The sequence below is a fragment of the Benincasa hispida genome, chromosome 5 (genome assembly GCF_009727055.1).
Source record: "Benincasa hispida cultivar B227 chromosome 5, ASM972705v1, whole genome shotgun sequence".
NCBI lineage: Eukaryota > Viridiplantae > Streptophyta > Magnoliopsida > Cucurbitales > Cucurbitaceae > Benincasa > Benincasa hispida.
In genome coordinates this window covers 28903628-28929299 of record NC_052353.1, presented here as the reverse complement: position 1 = coordinate 28929299, position 25672 = coordinate 28903628, and positions in this window count along the sequence as shown.

The following is a 25672-nucleotide window of genomic DNA, read 5'->3' as shown; positions in this document are numbered from 1 at the left end:
TTGAAATTAAAAAAGTCCAAGTAGACACATTAAACTCTTTAGTGGGCTGGCCTAACTTGCATGAATGCATCAAATCTATCTAAATCACCTTTCCAGGTAGGGGTGTTTCATTTCCGTCACTTTAAATACCTCAGCCTAGACAGAACCCACCTTAGACAAAAGGTCTATTATAGATAGATTTGCTACATATTAATCTTTTACTAATTATTTTAGTTCTAATTTCATCTTCTAACCATTTATAAAATAAACAACTAAAACACACATGCCACATAACGAAGTATTTATAACACATATAAATATTATGTTAAATAAATAATGCATACATAAATATAACTCTTATATTATATGATGCATGTGGATGCATTTATATAAATTAAATCATGCTTCACTAAATCATAACACTTATAATAAAGAGAATATGCATGACCTAAGGTGGGATTTATCTATATGTGCATACCATATGACAGAAAAAATCATACATCACATGTATAAAACCATGGATTAATGGACCGGGACGAACCAAAACAAAACCGAAATGAGATAACAATCTATTTACATAATTCAGCTGAGCAAACCAGTTCACAAGTGAACCAAGTCTTGAACCACCGGGCGAAGCTCCCAATGTTTAGTAAACGCCTCCATATAAACGATCGTTTAGCGCACACTACACGATAGCGTAAAAGCTAAATGATCGCATAGACAACAATGAGGTCGTGAAGCCTGATCTTCTAGACGATCGCTTAGCACACGAAAGGTAAATGATTTACCATGCAATTAGTCCATGATCGTATAGTCAGTAACTAAATGATGAAGCTTGTTAAGCTTTACGATCATCTATTGCGCACGCGCGTTAAACGATAGTCGAGCATCCGGTACACAGTGATCGTCTACCTCATCGTCTACACGACACGACTAACACGTGATCGTCTTCTTCCACGAAGAAAAGCAACCCTTTCTCCAAATTTCATCACGAAAGACTCAAGACTCAAACTAACTTTGAATTTACAGACTCAAAAGCAATTAATTGTGCCCAAAAACGTAGGGGCGTTTACAATTAACTAGAGAATTCAACAAACCGAGGTTACATCCCAGAAAAATTCATTAATCCACACGTCCACAAATGAATTAACAATAAAAATAGAGAGTAGACTTGTTGCACCCACCGTGAATGTAAATGCAATTCTTTTGTAGCAATGAATTGGAGAAACAGAAACCTAGGGCTCTGATACCAATTGAAGGAACTCTTATTGAAGAGTACCTATGAGTGGAAGCGAATCTTTCCAATTCATTGTGACAGAATTACCACATATACATTCAAACATACTAATATGAATTTATAATGCTAAAGAGATCAAGAGATCATACCAATTGAAGATTTCTTCTTCAATCGTCTACCTCGAACAATCACCACATGAATAAAAGGAAACGGAGATGACACCACCACTCAGAGCTCTCAGTATTCTTGGAGTGAGAATCCAAAGCGTGGGCTTTGTTCGGATTTGGTAGAGGGGAGGAAGAAGAGAGACCGTACACAACGATCAAGCAAGTGGGAGATGAGCTCGTCTATCGCATAGACAATGTGCTTGATCGTTTAGATGAAGTACACGATCGTATAGGAAAAAGTAAGCGATCGTCTAAACAATCGTGTAGGAAAAAGGGTAAGCGATCGTCTAAATGATCGTGTAGAATAAAGGGTAAGTGATCGTCTAAACGATCGTGTAGGAAAAACTAAGCAATCGTCTATACGATCATTTAGTAAATATCGAGAACTAAACGATCGCTTAGGAAAAGGTAAATGATTGTTTAGAAAATAGCGCACGAAGGTGTAATCGGTAAGCGATCGCTTCACAATATCGTATAGGTAAGCGATCATGATGGCACTATCGTATAGGCACTGATTTTCTAAGTGATGACACGATCTTTAACACAATGTCCGCGCATCTCATGCTTAACACACCGTGAGCTATTTATGCATCTCAAAGTGATCTTTCAACATACTCATCCGTTATTAAAACAGAAGAGACACTGTCCCATTTTCCTTTTAACCGTCCAATCAATGTGATCTCATCATATTCATAACATATAAATTAATATCATATATTAATTATAGTATTTTTCCTCCACTAGATATAAACCATATTTATATTCAATTTTCTCCAAATTAATGTATCTCATACACAAAATTAATCATATTATATATAATCGAACTCCCTCTTGTCAATTTGAACATTTCAAACTAACCCAAAACTTGACTCTCAACTTGTATCCAAGCTACCAAGGGGACCTTATGGACCTAAGGCTCGAAGCTCCAACGGTACGTGAATAGCTGACTAAACTCATTAGTCACAATATCCATCATCCGTTAGCTGCCAGGAATTCCACTAAAGACGAACATTTGAACTCTTCTTTCCATAGATATATTTCTATGTCCATTAGATATAACCAATCATCAGTATGATGACCCTTCACAGATGCTCATAATTACACAGGCCAATTTACCGTTTTGCCCCTAAAATTACATCTTCCTTCTTAAGTACCACGGATCCCTCTAATGAATAATACAACATAGTCCTACTATGTGTGAACACCTCTCGAGCCATGAGAAGGTGTGTGGCGCCACATCGTTCAAGCCCCGGGATCAGCCCTTAAGAGAGAAATCTATCTACTTACCCCTGCTTTAGGGAAGGAGTGAACTCCATCTTGTGAAGCTGAGTTCCCAGCTCCCAAATCAGACGAATCCCCAAAATGGTAGGTTTGAGTCGGCGCTCTGGCCACTCTAATCTATGCAAATCAAAGGACCGCCCTCAATGGCAGGAGTTCCCAACTCACTCAGAATTGGGGTCATGTTACCTATGGTCATCCTAGTGAAGTGAAGTCTCAGTCATGAACGAAGTTATATGACAAGACATTAACACTTCGATGCCAGTTCTTATACAAACTCTTTGTATAGGACGCCCCGCTCGCATGTCCACTACACGAATGATCACGATCAGACTATCTATGATAAGTCACAACATTTGTAACAATTCCACAAAACGGACCGCGTCCGTAGTGTTACCAGGATAAGGTTTCCCTCCTATATCCATATACTACAGACTATTTTGGTTGTCACTTAAGACATGATCCACTTGTATGTCATTACATACATGCTTAAGACATGATCCACTTGTATGTCTTTGTTAAGAAAAAGAACAGATCAATGCATTTACGTATAGATTATCTGGAGTTGAATAAGTTGATGATAAAGAATAAGTACCCACTTTCACACATTGATGACCTATTTCATCAATTACAAGGAGCCTCAGTGTTCTCCAAAATAGACTTACGATTAGGATATCATCAACTATGAATCAAGGAGTCTAATATCCCTATGACTGCTTTTCGAACAAGATATGGGCATTATGAGTTTGTTGTGATGCCCTTTGGATTAACTAATGCCCCAGCGGCCTTCATGGACTTGATGAATAGAATTTTTAAGGACTATCTTGATAACTTCATGATCCTATTCATAGATGATATCCTGGTTTATTCCAAGTCTGAGGCAGAACATGAAAAACATCTTAAAGACGTCCTTTCTACATTAAGAAATAAGAAATTGTATGCCAAATTCTCCAAGTGCGAGTTTTGGATGCGATAAGTTGCCTATTTAGGGAATATTGTAAGACAATAAGGGATCTCAGTAGATCCTGCTAAGATTGAAAGAGTTAGCAAGTGGCCTCACCCAACAATGGGTAGTGAGGTATAGAGCTTTCTTGGATTTGCAGGATATTGTAGACGATTTGTGAAGAGTTTCTCAAGTAGAGCCTTACCTTTGACTAACCTCACCAAGAGAGTAATCCTTTTTCTTGGAACAAAGCATGTGAACAAAGCTTCCAGGAACTAAAGGAAAGGTTGACCATGACTCTCATTCTCACTATATCTAATGGATCGGGGGATTTCATTGTCTACAGTGACGCATCCAAAAAGGGGCTCAGTTGTGTCTTGATGCAGCACGACAAGGTAATAGCATATTCTTCAAGACAACTTAAGCATTGTGAACAAAACTATCATGTCCATGACTTGGAGTTAGCAGCCATAATCTTTTCCTTAAAGATATAGCGACATTACTTATATGGGGAAAAGATCCAGATCTATACAGATCATAAAAGCCTTAAGTACTTGGAGTTAAATATGAGGCAATGAAGATGACTAGAATTGGTCAAAGACTACGACTATGAGATCCTCTATCATCCAGGAAAAGCTAACATTGTGGTTGATGCTCGTAGCCAAAAGTCAACTCAGTGGGCAGCTCTAAGTACCATCTCCAAACACATAATGGATGATTTAGAAAGAGCTGAGATCTCACTAATATCATAAACCATTATTGTTACTGGGGTATAATGTATGCCCTAATTCATTATATTTTTTTACTTTATTTGTATCGTACATTAAGCTCTCTAAGCTTTAGGACAAATGGGAGATTGTTAGGAATGGTGTCCTAAATCTCCTTATAATCTCGTAGTTTGTAAACTTTGTATAAACATATTGTTGTTAAAAAAATAAGTATTATTTTATAAGCATATACTCAATCAAGTAAACTAAGATTCGAGGTTATTCCATGTAATTTAAACAAGTATGTAGAGACATACAAGTAGATATTGTTTAAATAATAACCTAAACGGTCTGTAGTAGAAGGATAAGGCTGGATACCTTATCCTGGCGACACTACGGATACGGTCCGCTTTGTAGGTGTTACAAGTGTTGTAAAGTGCTACAAATGATCTAATTCTGATTATTCATGTGGAGACATGTGAGCGGGGATATTCTATACAAAGAGTTTTTATAATACCAAACCACGAAATGATTAGTCTCTTTATAAAACGTCATTAATAATAGACTTACATTTCACTAGGATGACCATAGGTGACATGACCTGAATCCTGAGTTAGTTGTGAAGAGCTCATGAAGGCGGTCCTTTGATTTGTATAGGTGAGAGTGGCCAGATTGCCAACTCAATAAGCCTACTATTTTGAGGATTCGTCTGACTAGAGAGTTGGGAACACAGCTACAGAAGATGGAATTCACTCCTTCCCTGATGCAGAAACAAGTAGATAAATTGCTCCCTTAAGGACTAATTTCGAGTCTTGAACATAGTGGCCACACCCTCTCCTAGCCCGAGAAGTGAAGGAACTCATTTTGCAGAGATTCTTGAGCGAAAGAAGATTGTCCAAATTCCATTTTGATTGAAAAAACAAATTTTCAGTAAACATACAAGATATGCATTCTAAACAAATTACAACATGCTTTCTATAAAGAATAAGGTTTCAAGAGATACTACCTTTGAAGAACTTTTCTTCTTGTGAATCCCTCGAATGCTCACGAACTCAAAAAACAGCAACAAACTTGAAGAACTCTTTAAGAACTTCACGAACCAACAAGAGACACAACCACTGGGAGCCTTTGGGTTCTCAGGGTGAGAGTCCAAAAGTCGTGGGCTTTGACTATTTTTGTTTGGAGGGTTTTGTTTGAGTTTGGAGGAGGAAGAAGATTGAAAAAGACAGAACTCTTCTGTTCACTCTATCATATAGAAAACTTCAATCGTATAGGTTCTCACATAAGTCTTGCCAGGAAGAAAAGAAACAAATTTCTTTTATTCCTTTTGCCATGAAAACCAATCAACCATCCACTAAGGTGGTTGAAGAGAAATTAGGAATTATTATTCAAAATAATAAAATTAATATAAATAAATATGATAACTAACTTATCATATCTTATTTATATTAAACTATATGTTATATCAAATATAACACATAACCTATAGTTTTAATATTGTATCATATACAATATAAGTTATAGTTCCTTTTCTCTATTTTATGGCAATCATATTTATATTAAATTTAACAACTATGAATCACATTCATAGAAAAATATATTTGAATCTCATTCAAATATTATTTCCTCCAATTAAATAATAATGCATATATTATTAACAATTATATCATATATAATTGAATCAATTTAATTATATCATATATAATTAAATTCCCTCTTATTCATTTGAACAATTCAAATTAATCCAAAAACTGATTCTCAACTAAATCTTTTTGAGCTACCAAGGATACCTTATAGACCTATAGCTTGAAGCTTCAACAGTACATGAATAATTAATTAGACTCTTTAATTACATTATCCACCATCCGTTAATTGTCGAGCACTCCACTAAAGACCAACAGCTGCACTCTTTACATTATAGATATATTTCTATGTCCATTGGATATAACCAATCAACAGTACAATGACCCTTCACAAATTGCTCGTAAGTACAGCTGGGCCAAATTGTTGTTTTGCCACTGTAGTTACATCTAACTTCTTAAGTACCACTTATCCCCAATAGATCATAGTCCTACTATGACCAAGTCCCTCTATTGTTTATGATCGGGATTTAATCGAGGATTAATTTGAAGTGTTTAAATTAATTGAAGGAATTAATTATATACGATATAATTAATTAAATTAATTATATATGTGATATAATTAATATAATGTATTTGGTACATTATAATATAAGAAGAGTTTGAATATGATTCAAATATTAATTATATGAATGAGATACATGTGACTAAATTTAATATAAATATGACTTACATTGAGAAAAATTAAATATTTGGATATGATTCAAATATCAATATGGATGAGATTCATATAAGTGGATTTAATATAAATGTGATTTATATTAAATACCATGTATGGTTGAGAAAAAAATAAAATCTATAGTTTATGTTGTATTTGATGCAATATAAAACTATAGGCTATATGTTATATTGATATAACATATAGTGTATATATATAATAAAGTAGTTATTATATTTTTATTTTTTTTTATTAATTTAATTAAAATTAATAAAAAGGGAAGGAGTTATAATTCCCTCCCCACATTCTCTCAAGTTAACTTACGTGGGATTCAAGAAGTTGAATGAATCATCTTCTTCTTTAATTCTCTTGGAGAAGAAGTGTTCTCTCCAAGAAAAGTTTACAGAGAAGAAAAGTTCTTCCCATCCCTCTCCTCCTCTCCATATCCTTCCCTCTTCTAAGGATTCAAGCAAAGCTCACAACTCTAGCTTGAATCCTTTATCCCAAAAGAACACAGAGGGTTCTCGAGTGATGGTGTCCGTTCTTGAAGAAGGAGATCCGCGTGGAAGGAGTTTCATTCGTGGCTTGTACGAGGGATTTCTTAAAGAAAGAGCTCTTCAAAGGTAAGGGTTTTTGAAACACTAAATATTTTTGTTTAAAAGTATGTTGTAATCATGTAAATGCATATCTTGTTGTTGTTTTATTGTAAAACTTTATATTCAATAAAAATGAAATTTGGGACAATCTTTGCTTCCGCTCAAATGATCTTTTCTAAAAATTTCCTTCAATTACAGCTCGAATAGCCCAGCTAACTACAAGTCCTACTTTAAAGCAAAGGATAATTGATGCACAATAAATAGATGAGTACCTAAACAAATAACTGCAGTCAGAGAATGGAGAAACTAGTGAATTCTCTATACCTCCAAACTCTGCATTTCTCTACCGTGGACGTCTATGTGTACTAGATGATGAAGAAATCAAGAAAGCACTACTGAAGGAATCCCACGAGTCATGCTTTTCAATACATCCTAGGAGTACCAAAATGTACCAAGACTTGAGAGCACATTACTGGTGGCATAACATGAAAAAGGACATAGCCGACTATGTAACTAAATGCTTGGTTTGTCAACAGGTGAAAGCTATAAGGCAACGGCCACAAGGACTCCTCTATGTTCCAGAGTGGAAATGAGAGCATATTTCCATGGAATTCATCTCAGAACTCTTAAGAATTGTTAAAGGCCACAACATGATTTGGGTGATTGTGGATCAACTCACCAAGTTGACCCATTTCCTACCCTGCAAGACCACTCATACTACAGAAGCACTAGCTCAAATGTACTTAAAAGAGATCATCCGATTACATCGAGTCCCAGTATCAATTGTTTCAGATCGGGACACTTGTTTTGTCTTCAAGTTCTGGAAGAGTTTGCAAAAAACAATGGGCACACAACTAAATTTTAGCATAACCTTCCATCCATAAATTGATGGTTCGATAGTATGAGTTAATCAAATCCTAGAAGACATGTTGAGGGCATGCACTTTGAATTTTACTGGAGCATGGGATTCACAACTGCACCTTATAGAGTTTGCTTATAATAATAGCCATTAGGCGAAAATTGGTATTGAAGGAACACGTTTTACAGAAAACAAATGAGCGTAAGTGGATCGTCCAAATCCCATTTCGATTGAAAACAAACGTTTACAGTAAAACATACAGATTATGCATCTTAATCAAAATTACAGCATGCTTATAAACTATAAACAAGGTTCAAGTGATTATACCTTTGAAGAACACTTCTTCTCGTTAATCCCTCAAACTTTCACGAACTCCTCGAACAATCACGAACTCACCAAACAGCAAGAAAACTTGAACCAAAGAGAGAAGACAATACCACTTGGTGACCTTGGTATTCTCAGGGTGAGAACCCAGGAGTAGTGGGCTCTAACTATTTTGGTTAGGAGGGAGTTTGTGAGATTGGAGGAAGAAAACGATTGAAGAAGAAAGGCTATCGTATAGCAAAGTGCTTCAATCGTTTAGTCTAAAGCTCTATCGTATAAGTTCTCAATCTATCGTCTAGATTCTGATGCGTTAGTTTTTGGAAAAATAAATTCATAATTTATTTATTTCATTTTGCAATAAAAACCAACTAACCTCCCACTAAGGTGGTTAGAGTGAAAAAGGGATTAATTATTCAAATAATTAATAGTATAAATAAATATGATACCAACTTATCATATTATATTTATAAATATTGCATCATATACAATATAAACTAAGTTCTTTTTCTCTATTTTATGGTATTTAATATAATCATATTTATATTAAATTAACAACTATGAATCTCATTCATAGAGAATATATTTGAATCACATTCAAATATTTATTCCTCCAATTAAACTATAATGTATCAAATACATCATGTCAATTATATCATATATAATTGAATTAATTTAATTACATCATATATAATTAAATTCCTTCTTGTTAATTTGAACATTTCAAATTAACCCAAAAACTGATTCTCAACTAAATTCTTTTGAGCTACCAAGGGGACCTTATGGACCTGTAGCTTGAAGCTCCAACGGTATGTGAATAATTAATTAAACTCTTTAATCAAATTATCCATCATCCGTTAACTGTCGAGCACTTTACTAAAGACCGACGGATGTACTCTTCGCACTATAGATATATTTTTGTGTCCATTGGATATAACCAATCAACAGCACGATGATCCTTCACAAATTGCTCGTAAGTACAATTGGGCCAAATTATCATTTTGCCCCTATAGTTACCTCTAACTCCTTAAGTACCACTGACCCCTCTAATGAACAATAGATCATAGTTTTACTATGACTAAACCTCTCTCGGGCCAAGGGAGAGTATGGCGCCACCTTGTTCAAGACCCGGAATCAACCCTTAAGAAAGCAATTTATCTACTTACCCCTGCTTCAGGGAAGGAGTGAATTCCATCTTGTATAGTTGTGTTCCCAACTCCCCAATCAGATGAATCTCCAAAATGGTAGGCTTGTTGAGTCGGCGATCTGGCCACTCTCACCCATACAAATCAAAGGACTGCCCTCATAGGCAGAAGTTTAGAACTCACTCAGAATTAAGGTCATCTTACCTATGGTCATCCTAGTGAAATGAAAGTCTCTATTATGAACGGCATTATATAATGAGACTAAGCATTTTGTGATCCGGTCTTATACAAACTTCTTTGTATAGAATATCCCCGCTCTCATGACTAATACATGAATGATCAGGATCAGATCATTTGTAGCACTTTACAACATTTGTAGCAACTACAAAGTGGTCCATACTCATAGTGTCACTAGGATAAGGTACCCAGCCTTATCCATATACTATAAGATCATTTAGGTTATCACATAAACATGATCCACCTGTATGTCTCCACATACATGTTTAAGTTACAACTATACCTTGGATTTTAGTTTATTGGTTTGTGGTTAATGCAACTAAAATATCATATATTTCATAGACAAAGTGAATAAAATATCATATATTATTAAACACAAACAAGTTTGTTCATACAAGGTTTACAAACTATTGGACCCTACGAGATTTAGGGCATCAACCCCAACAGGTATGGCTCCCTTTGAAGCCCTATATTTAAAGAAGTGCAAATCCCCTGTAAACTAGGATGAAATAGAGGGGTGAACACTATTGGGACCTAAATTGGTGCAGCAAACAACGGAGGCAATTAAGTTAATTCGAGAAAGAATGTGAATAGCTCAAAACAGAAAAAAGAGTTGTGTTGATAACCGTAGAAAGGAGCTGGAATTCAAAATAGGAGATCACGTATTTCTAAAGGTAGTACCAGTGGAAGGCATAAAGCATTTCGGATGGAAAGGAAAAATTAACCCTCGCTTTATTGGACCCTTTGAAATACTGGAGTGAGTTGGTCAAGTACCTTATCGACTGGCATTACCACCAACCCTTTCTACAGTACACAATGTCTTTCATATATCTATGCTTCAAAAATATGTGTCCGACCCATCACATGTAGTAAACTATGAACCCCTACAGATAAGCGAAAACTTGGAATACGAAGAGACTCCAGTTTGCATCTTAGCAAGAGAGAAGAAGTCACTTCGTAATCGAAAAATAAGTTTAGTAAAGGTTCTTTAGAGAAATCAGTAAGTAGAATAAGCTACATGGGAACGAGAAGAAGAAATGAGAGTCAAATACCCTTATCTATTTAGAAACAAAAAAAAACTTTCGAGAGTGAAAGTTCTTAAGGGGGAGAGAATGTAACATCCTAAGTTTGTAAGAAAATGTTTTAAGAAATTATACGTTAAGATTCTACATTAAGTTATTCCAAATCTAGATAGTGAAGGAAGACACTAAAGTTACAACTATTCCATAAATCTTATTGGCTACTAAATAAGTAGCAAACAAATATTAACTAAGTAAATCAATAAATATTTAAGCAAGAAGATATTTAAGAAATAAAATAATATATTTAAAAAAAACCTAGAAAGATGGAGAAATAAAAATAGTAAGTAATATAATTATACAAAAAGTAAATAAAATAAAATATACAATATACATACAAGTACTATTAGAGTAAAAAATAATAATAGTAATAATAAAATAAATAAAACTCATTATGTCGCCAAGAAAAAAACAATGACAACTTGAATAGATTAAAAATAAAGTAATAAAATAAGAAAGAAGGAGTAAGTTGGTGGAAGATCAAGAATTAAATAATAAGTATTAATAATCATAAAATAATAAGGAAAGGCGGTGGAATTGGTCTACATATATAGGCGTAAGTAGTTTCTTTTTTGGAGATAAAAACGATGGACTACATCTTGGAGTTAAAGCTATTGTGAAGTAAGTTTTTTTTCTCCCTTTCCCTTTCATGTCTTAAACAGTTTTTTTTTTTTTCCCCTTTCCCTTTCATGTCTTAAACACTTTTAATTGATTATTAAGTTTAAATTAAATTCGAATTTCATTCCATTTACTTCAATTAATAGACGTATTAGTAGTTTGTAATTAATATTATTAATACATCTATTATTATTATTATTATTATCATCATTATTATTATTAGTACTACTACACCTACTATTACTAATACTATGTTGAATATTATTATCACTATACTAATAATACTATTGGTACTATTATTTCTATTATTTCTATTATTTCTATTATTTCTACTATTATTATTATCATCATCATCACTATTAAAGAATTAATTGTAATTATACTCATTCACTCGAGACTTAATAAATATAATTCATTGAGTTCTTTAAAACAATAATCTTAAAACTAAATTTAATCATAAGTGTTTCTTGTGGAATTTAGAGGATCAAACCATAAGAAATAATTAGGAGTAAATAGGATCACGATCGAGGTAAGTAGTTTATCTCACTTTCTCTTTAAGTGTTTTATGGTAATGTACTTTTGTTATGTTGCATTATTATGTTATTATTGTTATGTTGCATTACATGTTTAAAACATGTTTCTCTACAAAGGACCCCATACATTATGTTTGTTCTTGATTACATTAAGATAAAGTTTTAACGGGGTATAGGTTATGCTTCCAGGACTAGCAGGACATGTATGGTTGCACCCCTCTAGACCCAATCTTACGTTATGTTTATAATAGGGCTAGCAGGGTATGTATGGTCACACCCTTCTAGTCCAATCTTACGTTTAAGTTAATGGTTGATGTGACTCCGGCCCTACTAAATACATGACCCGCTAATCATCAAACGGGTTAGTTTCTGCTTAAGTTTACATCTTCCTACCAGGGTGGAGAAACTTATGTTGGAAGCATAACCAACTACCTCATGTTATGATAATTTATGTTTTGGGTCCCAATCATATATTTTCATGACATGTTGCATGTGATTGTGCATTTGGTCACTACCTTAAGTGAGAACTACTTACTGGATATATTATAAACGCATCCTATTTTACAAACTTTGTAGGTAAGAACACAGCGTAGGTGGCATGACTGGACGTCGTTTAAGGGGCCAACCATTAAACTCACTGTTTTGGTCATATATGCATTTTGTTCCACTATGCTAATGTTTTATGGATCCCAATATTTTATAAAATGAACCTTTTGTAAAGTTTTTACTACTTAACAAAAGTTTTAATGTGTTCCTTTAAAAAAAAGTTGACCAAAACTCATCTCATGATAGAAAAGTCTAGGTATGCATGTCGCAGCGGTCAGACCTTGTTATGTAAGGGTCAGGTCGTTACAAGTCTATATAAGACTTCTCAATGTAAATCAAAGACAAAACTCTAAAAATCTTCAAGCTATTCCGTGATTGCAAAGCTTGAAGTGGAAAAGGAACGGGAATAGGAGGAGGAAGGGGAAGGGGAAGGGGAAGAAGAGAAAGAAGAGGAAGACGAAGAGGAAGAAGAGGAGAAATAGGAAGAAGAAGAAGAGAGGGAAAAAATTAGCATGGTTTAGAAGACAACAACTGTGAAGAGAAAAACTAAAGATGGAGTTGATGACAGTAGCCGGAATTCTAAGTATTTGAAGAATAATTAACTTGGAAATAATCTTGGTGAGTTAATATTCAGTTTTACACTTTAAAATGGAAGGAAATGTGCATGGGTAAGATGGAAATTGGTTCAAGCTGTTGGAAAAAAAAATGTCGAAAATTAGTTTGGAAGTGCTGTCAACTCTCTCGCTACTGTTGTTTTTATCTGTTGGCTAAATTAATTTCAGGACAAGCAAAGATTGGAACATCTACAGTCTTAATAATTCTCGCCACAAAACTGTGAGCAGTTATTTTACAAAATAAAATATGTTTAGAACTATAAAATGGCTATATTTTAGCAATGATTTATATATGGGTAGTTCATTGTACAAAACTAGTTCATGTTTGGAAATAAATTAGTTTTTGAACACTAAAGTAAGCATGTCTCCAACTATGATTTATATGTGAATGATTATTCTCCGAATATTTGTTATTTGTTAAATATTATGAGTTTTATTGAAAATTATGTTGGTGAATAATTTTCAAGTACTTGTATGGGATTTCTTGGTTAGATAAATATTTATAGAAAATTTACATGTATTTATTTATGATACCAATAAATGTTTTGAGAATTTGGAGAAATGGTTATATTAAGAAAAGTATATGATGCATGTTATAGAATGATTTATGATGAATTGAAATAAAAATGGTTTAGAAACCATTGGATCTATGCCCATGGTGATTACCCATATGTTATGTGAATGTATTTTCATAGTGCACATCACTCTGTTGTGGGTGTCCAGCTCACTTGTTACACAAGCAAGACTTTATTTTTAAACTTGTGTTTTGTGATCCCAAAATGTTGGGTTATGTGTTTAGCCCAATTAAGGCTAAATGGGTCGGTTTGTCTTGAAAGCTTAGGGTTTTTTTTCTGTTAGATGGGATGGCCAAGTAAAAAGATGGAAGTTGAATAAACTTTAAAAAAAAAAAAAAAAGGAAAGAAACAGGAAAAGCATTGCAATTCGGTTTTTTAGGGACAACTTCCACAAAATTATCAACTGTTGGAGTTTTAACCGTTGGATTTTGCTGAATTTTTTCTACCTATTGGGGACATATAGGGTCTCGTTTTGTACGATTGGATCATCATTTTATGCTCTGGTTTATCCCTAGTCGCTGTTGAATAGAATCTATAAAACTGAGTGAGATTTTCATTCTTTCTATCTCTCAAATGTTGATCTCTTATATATGAAAATATTGGTGGGTTGTGAATCTTTGTATGTCTGGTTTGGATTCTTTTTCCCTCAATTTTATCATAATAAGAGAAGGTGGAAATGGTGAACTCCTCACAAGTCTCGTGGTTTTTACTTTTCACATCAAAGAGTTTTCCATGTATAATTTGTATGTGTTATTTGTTTTTAATCTTCCAAAAATTTTAAGATTGGAAAAAGTTAAAGAGAAAAACTTTGGAGACTATTAGGCAGTAGATTGATATAAAGCTTTTTCGACCATGTGACTCGAGAGTCTAAACCATATGAGTTGTGGAAGAAATTGGAAGGTCTTTGTAAAAGGAAGACTGCACATAACAAAACTTCATTAATCAAGCGACTTGTTAATTTTAAATTGAAGGGTGGGAAGTTTGTAACTGAGCATTTGGGTGACTTTTAGGATATTATTAATAAGCTGACTACTATGAAGATTGATCTTAATGATGAATTGCAGGCTTTGATCTTGTTGAGTTCTTTGTCTGATAGTTGGGAAACCTTGGTTGTGACTATTAGTAACTCTGCTCCAGGAGGTGTTCTGTCTTTGGATGTTATCAAAGAAAGCATGTTCAATGAAGAGATAAGAAGAAAGGAGATGGGACTTCATAATTCACATGCTCTTGTTGTTGAGAATTGTGGAAGAAACAAGAGTATGTGACCAAAAGGCCATGGTAACTTAAAGGGAAGGTTTAAGTTTAGAGACAAAGAGACCAGGACATGTCATTACTGCAACAAGCCTAACCATATAAAAAAGTTTTGCTATCATTGGAGAAAAGAACAAGGTAAGAAGCAAGACTCACAAAAAGAGAAAGCTGATAAAAACGCTACAACAACTACTTCTCAAAATGATAATATTGTCATTTTGATTTGTGTAACTAGTGAGTGTCATCATGCAGAGAGTTCAAACATATAATGGCTGGTAGATTTCGATGCTTTATACCATTGAGTTCCCAAAGGAGAGCATTTCATGAACTATCAATATGGTGATTTTGGTAGTGTAAAGAGTACAACTGTTGGTCTTTAGTGGAGTGCTCGACAGTTAACGGATGATGAATAATTTAATTAAAGAGTTTAATTAATTATTCACGTACCAGTGGAGCTTCAAGCTATAGGTCCATGAGGTCCCCCTCGGTAGGTCAACAGGATTTAATGAGAATCAGTGTTTGGATTAATTTGAATTGTTCAAATTAATTGAGGGAATTAATTATATATAATATAATTAATTAAATGTTAATTATATATGATATAATAACTATAATATATTTGATACATTATAATATTAAGTATTTATTTGAGAGAAGTTTAATATTTGAATATGATTCAAATATTAATTATGTGAATTGGATTCATAAAATTAAATTTAATATAAATGGGATTTATATTAAATATTGTTGTTGAGAGAATTAAACCATAGGTTATATTGTATTGGATACAATATTAAACCTGTCTCTTATACACATCTAGATGTGTATAAGAGACAGATATTGTACACTATTATTAATTCTATTTTTAATAATAATAATAATAAGCTGTTTTTAGGGAAGGAGTTGTAACTCCCTCCCCATTATTCTCTCCACAACATGTAGGAGTGGAAGGACGCTTCATTCTTCTTCTTCCTGAAGAAAAAAATATATAGGGGGTTTCTGTGAGAAAATCCTTCCTTACTCCTCCCCATTCTCAATTCCCTCTCAAAACCAAAATAGTCAAAGCACCACGCACCCCTGGATTCTCATCCAGAGAATACTAAGGTCACCTCTGTGGTAGTGCCCAATTGAAGTTGGAGTGAATTCAATTGAAGGTTCGTTCTTCAAATGTATAGGTTCCAAACCCTATTTTAATTATCTTTTAATTATTTTGTGCATGCTGTAATTTTCTAGATTAAATGCATGATTTTGTTTCCGTCTCTGTAAATTTTACATTATGTGAAATTTGGGTTTGAGTTCAATCTGTCTTCCGCTTAATGGTCCCTTCATAGAGTTCCTTCACATGAAGCATGTAGCATTGCACCCCTTGCGTGTAGTGCTGTGTTTCGATATGAGCGGTGCTGCTCAGTTTTTATAAATAAAATCTTTCATTTTTAGGGAAAATGGGGAAGAGTTAGGCCAATTTCAAAGCTCGAGTTTGGCCATTCCATGAGATTTCTTTGTATTTTGAGAATATTTTTTATATTTTGGCATCAGTATTCGGATTCGATGAATGGTTGAAGGCTCAAATGTCGGTTTGTGGTTTGTTGGGCATTTTCTGTGGATTTTATGAGATTATGGTAATTGTTCTTGGGGTTTTCTGCTTCTTTTTTTTTTTTCTTTCCTTGCTTGAAAGTCTAGGATGAGCAATGTCACACCCCCTCCCAGACTACTCTTTTAGCCTAGGAAAAGATATGACTGCAACAATTACCAACCCTTTTGTAGCACTTACTACCCATTAATTTGCTTAAACATCTTGATAACAACATATGAATACAAGCATACAGAAACCAACAACTATGGCCAAACAAGTTTCATACATAACACATGTACAGAATTTACAACACAAGATCTTATGGTTCCCAACTCTCCACCTAGTCCTTATATGCAACAAAACATGTATACAAATATTCACAAACAACCACCTAACATGTGGCAGAGTAGCAGCAGAGTTATTTTCGGGGGAGTTAACCGCTACCTGGAAAAAGAAAACATTGAAACAGGGTGAGCTACTAGCCAAGTGAGTGACTTAATAAAACATAGTTCTCATGTTTGAAACTGTACTAGAAAACTGTATACTAAAATATAAAATCTTTCCAAGCAACTATACATATAAAATTTTAATAACATAACGCATCTAAACTCATAGTTGAAATGATCCTTAGTTGAGAGTGAACCCTTTTGCTCAAACCCTCTATATTAAGCCTTAGTCGAGAGAGAACCCTTTTGCTCGATCCCTCAACGTCAAACTACCTACGTACACGTGGTTATAACTAATTACCGTCATCCCTTAGGTACTTTCACTAGGATACCTTCTCTAAGTCCTTCAGTATCCTTCTTATAGCATTTCAAGTACGAACCTTTTTACTGAAGCATGTACACTTAAATCATAAAGCATTTAGTTTCAATATTAAAGCTTTAAGTAGTCATTAACGCATGCTTTAATCCTTTGGAAAATAAGTTAATTAAAACATGTTATAATCTAGCTTCAAAGAAACAACATGTGTTATACATTAGCACTTTGCATAGGAAAACATGTTTCACTTCATCATGCATTAATCATGCAATTCATAAAAGTTAGGTTGTTTGAAAATTACTTAAAAGTGCTTAGCATGAGAGTAAACTTTAATAAAACAGGTTTCTAAAATATTGTAAATCAACATTGTCACTCACAGTTTTTGGGCAACTCTTTAATGGTTGATATGTTTCCCCTATTGGTGTCAATCCTGAAAACATAACATCATGCTTTAGCTTCTAGTAATGGTCTCCTTATGAGTCTTAACTCTCCTAATTAAGCTTGCATTTAGCCTTTCCTATACTGTTTTCAAACCAACACATACCTAACTATGCGTTCAGCACTTAACACATTCCTTGGAGTTTTGGGTTCTTGCTATGCGGCCAGAATACTTGATCAATGCATCCTGAAATGCACCATCGCATGTTTCAAGTGTTTCTTCTAACCACACATGATCGCCCACACTACAACCTATGCGTCCAAGTTCTCAACGCATGCTCTCTCTCCGCCAATGCATAGAACTTAACACAGTGGTGCTCAACCTTGCCTCTGCCTGTGCGCCAATTTGAGTTGCTTGTTTATTCAACCCAAGCAGCTGTCTGCTTATTCAAAGAATTCCAAATTCGACTTACTCTTTAAATAATTCAATTTCCAAAGCTTAAATAAAGAAACTTTCTTCTATAAACTTGTTTTAAAATGTCTTAGAAAGCTTACCTTAAAATTTCAGTCCAAAAATCGAAGTGGTTTAGTCAAAAACCTCAAACATTTAATAGGGGCCTTGGATTTACCCAAGAGCTTGTCCTTTCTTCAATTCTTCAATTTTCCAGCTCGTTCCTAGTGATTCTTCTTCCGACAGTCCTACTCCATCAATTAGATTCCTTTAGTTTTCAAATAGCCTTGGAATTTCTTTAATTACTCAAGGCCTAAACTGAGCTCTGAAAGTGAGCCTTCCTATTTATACTGGAGTCTATTGGTCATGCAGTGCCTAGCAAGTTGCCACCTCCACCTTTAAGTATGTGTATCCTTCAAGATTAGGACAGCTGGCATCCATAAACGGTAATTAATGCTAATTAACTTCTCTTGCTATCAATGCAAGCCTTGCCTTCAGCTAGCTTCAATGCACAATAGCCCTCACGCATGCCAACTTCAACATATGTCCTAGGGATAACACTTGTGCCTTGGCCTCTTGGCTTTAATCACCATCGCATCTCCTAGCCTTTAACTTGCAAGGCCTAAACAACGCAAGCCTTACTCACCGCACGCTCAGCCTAATCATCGCACAGCACCAGGCCATCACCCAAGCCAATGCTCACTTCAACGCCCATGGCTTGTCTTGTCGCACTCCCTTCACCGCAAGTTAACCTCCAAGCCCTTGTCCTCGCACGCTGCTCTCAACGCACAGTCCACAATCATCGTTTCCCTTGCACGCATGCACTAATTCAATGCCTAGCCTTGCGCCAACGCCAAGGCCACCCCCTTGTCGTGCATCCTCTTGTCACGCCAGCACTTAGCCAAATTTTCCCTTGCTAGGTTCACACCACTTCACCCAAGAGCCAAACTTTGAACACTCACACATTTTTTCCCTTTTTATTTCTTTATTCTTCACCCATTTTCCTACAATTAAACATTAATCCTTATATTAATGACGCTTCAAAGGTTTAGGACAAAAGCCGCCGAAGGGAGACCAGTTATCCCTCCTCTGAATTGAGAAGTTCTCAACCAGTCATTAATACCAGAACAACTCTTGTTCCTATAACGACAAGCCATCATTGATATGGCTAAGAGATCATTAACTTACTTAACAATCTCCCATAAATGTGACCCGTCATTTTAAGCCCTAGAGGTCCGTCCCAAAAGGCCAATCCGAAGGGGAAAATCCGATTGGGGCAAAACCTAAAGCAACCCTATCCATTTCTAGAGTTCACCTTGATATTGACCAACTACACAAAACCCATCCGAAGGGGGATGCTCCGAAGGCGACATGAGGGCGTACAGAATGATCTCATGGTGTGAACCAATGACAGAGGCCATAGGACATGTTGACACACACCCTTCACCCACTTACTATAAATACTCTCTTCGTCCACCTTCATATTGACTCATGCAAACACCATCCGAAAGGGGATGCATTCTGAGCATCTCGAGGCTAAGCATGAATCTCACAGTGTGAACATTCAGGGAGAAACGTGAGTGGAATCATAGACATATCTGATATGCCTCTTCCTCCCACTAAGTATTTTATAACCTAAGGTTTAGCTTACTTAGGAAAAACACGCTAAGGATTTTAACTAAGTGACTTTTAGGTTTTTCCAAGAGTAACTTTTACCTTGGATAGTGAAACAAATTTTGATCATCATCAATTAAACTCTTTAACGGAGTCTTTGACCAAAACGTCGCATGCTTGTTGAAAATCTATCTAATTTACCTTTCCAGGTAGGTTCCCAGATAGGGGTGTTACGTTTCCGTCAACTTAAGAGCCCCAGCCTAGCCAAAACCCACCTTAGACAAAAGGTCCCTTATAGATAGGTTTACAACAAATTTAATCTTTTATTCAACCAATTTAATCCTATTAAGCTGATTTTAAAAGATTAATCTAAGTTACCAAACTCTTTAAAACCATTTGAACTTAGGTCTATCTCAATCTAATTTTAAAACCCTTTTAAAAAACTTGAATTCACCCTAATTCCGCATGTAACTCTGAATTATTGATTTTAGGTCTAATTTTCTTTATAACACTTATAAATGGAAACAACCACAATGCTAAGCTAACACATGCAAGGCATTCATAACGCTTATAAACAGCCTAAGTGTCATGCTCAATGCATTGTCCATTCATTGCTACTTCTTTTATATAACACTTATACAGAACAGCAATGAAGCAATCAAAACATGCTTCCATTCACCCTTAGACTATAACATTTATAATAAAAGGATTATGCATGATAATGCTCAATGCATGCAAAATATAACTCTTATATTTCATGATGCATGCGCATGCTTTCAAGTAATTTCTTCATGCAAGATTATAACATTTATAATACATGATGCATAAGTAATTGCACAACCTAAGGAGGGTTTTTAACTATATGACAAACACTTTGATATATAAGTACCATATATCACATGTATAAGCAATAAGAGTTGATGAATTGGGTAAAATTCCCTTACAATACAAAAAGGAAAGTTAACTATTACAAAGACAAGGAGTCTTCGGTTCTAACAGGCGAACTAGGTCTTGAACCACTCGGCAAAGCATCACTTCTCCAACCATCCATCATGTACTAAGCACCCCACGATCGTCTACACGATAAAATAAACGCTTTGCTCTATCACTTACCAGTGCTACCAGAATTAAACGATCGTTTAGCATTTACTACACAATCGTCTAGAAAAATCCAAATGATCGTTTAGTTATTACTACATGATCGTGAACCTTTACTAAGCGATGAAGCCTGAAGTACATGATACGCTTAGCGCGCTTCTGCACAGCGCCCGCCTTCTGCGATCGTTCTAAAGCGACTACGATGCCGCGAAGCACCATCGCCTAAACAATCGTTTAGCTAGTGTCTCTGTATCGCATACGTGCAATCGAATAGGTAGTAACTACGTGATGAAGCTTGCTAACTACGCGATCATCTAGTGCGCGCCTTCTACTAGACGACGAGCATCGCATGCCTCCACTACGATCATCTACCTCCAACATCTACGCGATCGCGTAACCAACGTTATGCGATATGGTAAACGATTTACCCCATCACTTAGCATTAGCTAAACGATTGATTAGAAAATACGTCTAGAAAAAATATATCTAAACGATCGCTTAGTTAAATCCCAACGATCATTTACCTGAGGCTACACGATCCGACCAACGCTTGGTCTTCTTCTTCGTTGAGAATTGCATCGCCATGCGCCAAAGCTTCATCACGAACGACTCAACAAACTCAAACTTTTCGAATTACAAACTCAATTGCAAAGTTAATTTTGCCCAAAAACACAGGGGCCTTTACAATTAACACTTTGTAATACCGAGAGCTTTAACAAAAGGCAATTTAAACCCATAACATTCATCATATTCATCCACAAATGTAGAAAACGATTAACCACAAATGCAAAAAACCACCGCGACTGAAAAATGAGTTCAATTCAGATCTGTAATTTGGAATATCAGAGAACCTGGCCCTGATACCAATTGAAGGAAATCGGAATCGAGATTTCTATGAGCAACGGAAGAAAGATAATTCCAAATTACAATCATGAATGAACATATATTTACAGTCGACTTCAAACAAGCGGTTATACAATTCATATAGAGAAATTACAACATGAATAACTACAAATGCAGTAAGGGAAAACTCTATATACATTTGCAGATGTGTCTCCACGCTCCGTTGCATGACCGCTCGAACAATCAGCAACCACGAATGCTCGAACTACACGAATGCAACACAGCACAAACACTTCGCGCTCGTCCTTAACGATCTCCTCGATCACGATCTCCTCTACAACAGCGCGAACTCCTCCATAACACCTCGAACGGCCTCCAGAAAACGACGACGGTGTCGAGTTGAGTCTGACACCACCAACAAGGCGACCTTGGTATTCTCGGTATAAGAATCCAGAGGTTGGGCTCTGTTCAGACTTGGTATGAGGCAGATGAAAGAGGAAACACAGATCGCGTACACGACTGGGCAAGTGAGAGATGGCGAAGACCTATCATATAGGTCGATGCCCAATCGTTTAGATAAAGCTATGCGATCGTCCAGCTTAAGCTATGCAATCGTTTAGTCTATCATTTAGCTCGGTCTGTCACCTACAGACACTACACAATCGTTTACCTTGGGCCAGCAATCGTCTAGCAAAACTATGCGATCGTTTAGTAAATATTGCACGATCGTTTAGCTCTACTATGCACGATCATTTAGCTCGCCCAGCCGTCGTTTAGTAAATCCGAATTTACTTGACGACTTCGTGAGTTTCTTTTGCGTGAGAGAGAAAACTCAAAACTTTTTCAATCGTTTTGTAAAATTTCTTTTTCGAAAATAGGAAACCACTTTCTTTTTACTCACGGTTATACCATGATCCAATAACCACCCACTCATATAGTTATTAAAAGAAAAAGAATTAATTATCTAATAATTAATATTATTATAAATAGAAATGATAACCAACTTATCATACTATATTTATAACCTATAGTTTTAATATTTCATCTCATGAAATATATAAACCATAGTTCTTTTTCTATTCCATGGTACTTAATATAAATCTCATTTACATCAATCCTCCACTAGATGTATCTTATACATCATACTGATTATATCATATATAATCAAAATACCTTTTGTCAATTTGAACATTTCAAATCAACACCAAGAACTGATCCTCAACTGAATCCATTAAGCTACTAAGGGGACCTCATGGACCTGTAGCTCAAAGCTCCAATGGTACGTGAATAACTGACTAAACTCTTTAGTCACGGAATCTACCATCCGTTAACTGCCAGGCACTCCACTAAAGATCGACAGCTGAACTCTCCTTACCACAGATATATTATGTGTCCATCTTAACCAATCAATAGCGCGACAACCCTTCACAGATCGATCGTAAGTACAGCTAGGCCAATAACCGTTATGCTCCTGTAGTTACATCTGTCTCCTTAAGTACCACTGATCTCTCTAATGAACATAAATCATAGTCCTACTATGACTGAGTCTACTCTTCTAAAGAGAAGCTATGGCCACTATGTTCAAGCCCCAGAATCAGCCCTTAAGGGAGCAAACTCTCTACTTATCCCTGCTTCGGGAAAGAAGTGAATTCCATCTTGTGGATTGAGTTCCCAACTCTCACCCATACTAATCAAAGGACGCCCTAAAAGACAGGAGTTCCCAAAACACTCAGGATTGAGGTTGTTTCACCTATGGTCGTTTAGGTGAGATGTAAATCTCTAGTATCAACGATGTTATATACAGAGTCTAGGTATCTCGTGGTCCAGGTCTTATACAAACTTTTTGTATAGGAACCCCCCGCTCCACGTCTCCACATGAATGGTCAAGATCTACCATCTATAGTAGTATACAACACTTGTAAATTTCTACAAAGTGGGTCGTATCTGTAGTGTCACCAGGATCAGGTATCCCACCTTAATCCTTATACTACAGACCGATTAGATTATCACTTAAGGCATGATCCACTTGTATATCAGATATACATGTTTAAGTTCACATAAGATAACTAAAGAGCTTTGTTTATTGGATATGAGTAAATGCCAGAATTAAATAACACTTATTTTATTCATTGAACAATGTATATCTTTACAAAACAACGAGACTCCGGGAGAATTTGGACACCAATCCCAACAGATGACAGTAAATCTGTCGTCACTTACTCCATTTTTCTTAGTACCTCTTTGATTTCGTGGTCTTCAAAGAAACAAGCTGCTATAGCTCGATCTAGCACAAAGTCGGAGTACCGCGCTCTTGCCCATGCCTCAACTAAAGTTTCTTGGATACATCAATTACTTGAAGAACTTGGCTTTCAGCTCTCTAGACCGCCTGTAATTTAATGCGATGACATTGAGGCTGGAGCACTAGCCTCAAATCCTGTATGTCATGCTCGAACCAAGCACATTGAAATTGATGTGCATTACATTCGTGATCAAGTTTTTAAAGGTCGATTGGACATCTGGTATGTACCCTCAAATGAATAGGTCATTGACTGCATCACTAAACCCCTAAGTCACTCCCAGTTCTCCTATTTTAGATCCAAAGTCGGATTAATTGATCTCAATCCTAGTTTGAGGGGGAATGATAAGATACATGACAAAGTAGTCAATCAATGACTCCGCCAAGCTAATCGTCGACGTGTACAATGATATAGAGAATTCTTTTATCAGCTTTGTCTTTTTCCTTTATGTCATTCCCTATCAAATTATATAGAAACACATATCGGGTTTGTTACCCACAAGATTCTTTTGTAAGTGTATATATTGGGCCATCGGTGCTGCCTGTATTATTTGAATGCCCTGGTATTGAAGTCAAAACGATGTTTCATAACTGGATTTTTGCATATTTTTAGGACAAACTTAACCTTGTATTACATTCTATCTCTTATTTAATTTTTGTAGTATTTTATAATCAAAATATTAAAGAAAATCAAAATGAATTTATTATTAATTATTTAGAGAGTTTTTTTTATTTTTATTAATCATTACTTACGGAATATATCATCATTAATTTGTGTTTTTCATTTAATTTTTTCGTATTTTATTCATTAACAAATATGTTATATATTCCTAAATCTTAGGAATAGGTTAGGGTAGTTATGTTCTCAAAATTATTCAACTACTATGAAACTTCTTCAAACAAAGCATCTAATAACTACAAGTGAAAATTGCAACAATTGTCATACTTTAAGGATGGATTTTGCAATTTGTCCTAGCATTATTATCATATAGTATGGGACATATATTTGCAAAAGGATTAAATATACGTAGATAGATGTCACAAAGTAAGTTGAATATATATCTTAATAAAAATAAGACCAAAATTATAATATAGGGTATATATTATATAACAACCTTAAATCTGTAATTGTTCTAAATATATTTGAAATAAACATTGTGTATATTTGTAATAACATCGTATATATTTGAAATAAACGTACAAAAACCAGCTATAATAATATATTAAATGCAATCCACCAAATTTGAAGATTATGAATTTTAAGTCAAAATTCAAAATTTGTAAGATGAATTAAGAAAGAAATAAAATCTCATAAATTTAATGGAAAAGGAAATTTCCTTTTGTGATGGGTTTTAAAAATTTTGGAAAAAAATACTCTAAAGCACGCAATTTCATATTTTTTCGGTATGTCTTTTCGATATCCTTTAATAAAAATGCTAGAAGTTATTGGGGTATTATGTACTTTTGAGCTTGGTTTTTGGTGGATTTAAGTTATTCTTGTAATTTGACCAAACCCTAAACATATAACTTATACTTTGTTTACAAAATATATATAAATACACAATCTATTATTTTAAATTTTAATAATGCACGGTATAATAGAAAGTAATGAGCATTTTGGCAAAGCATATAGCCTCACATTTCTTTTTGTACGAGACGAGTATGTAAACCCCC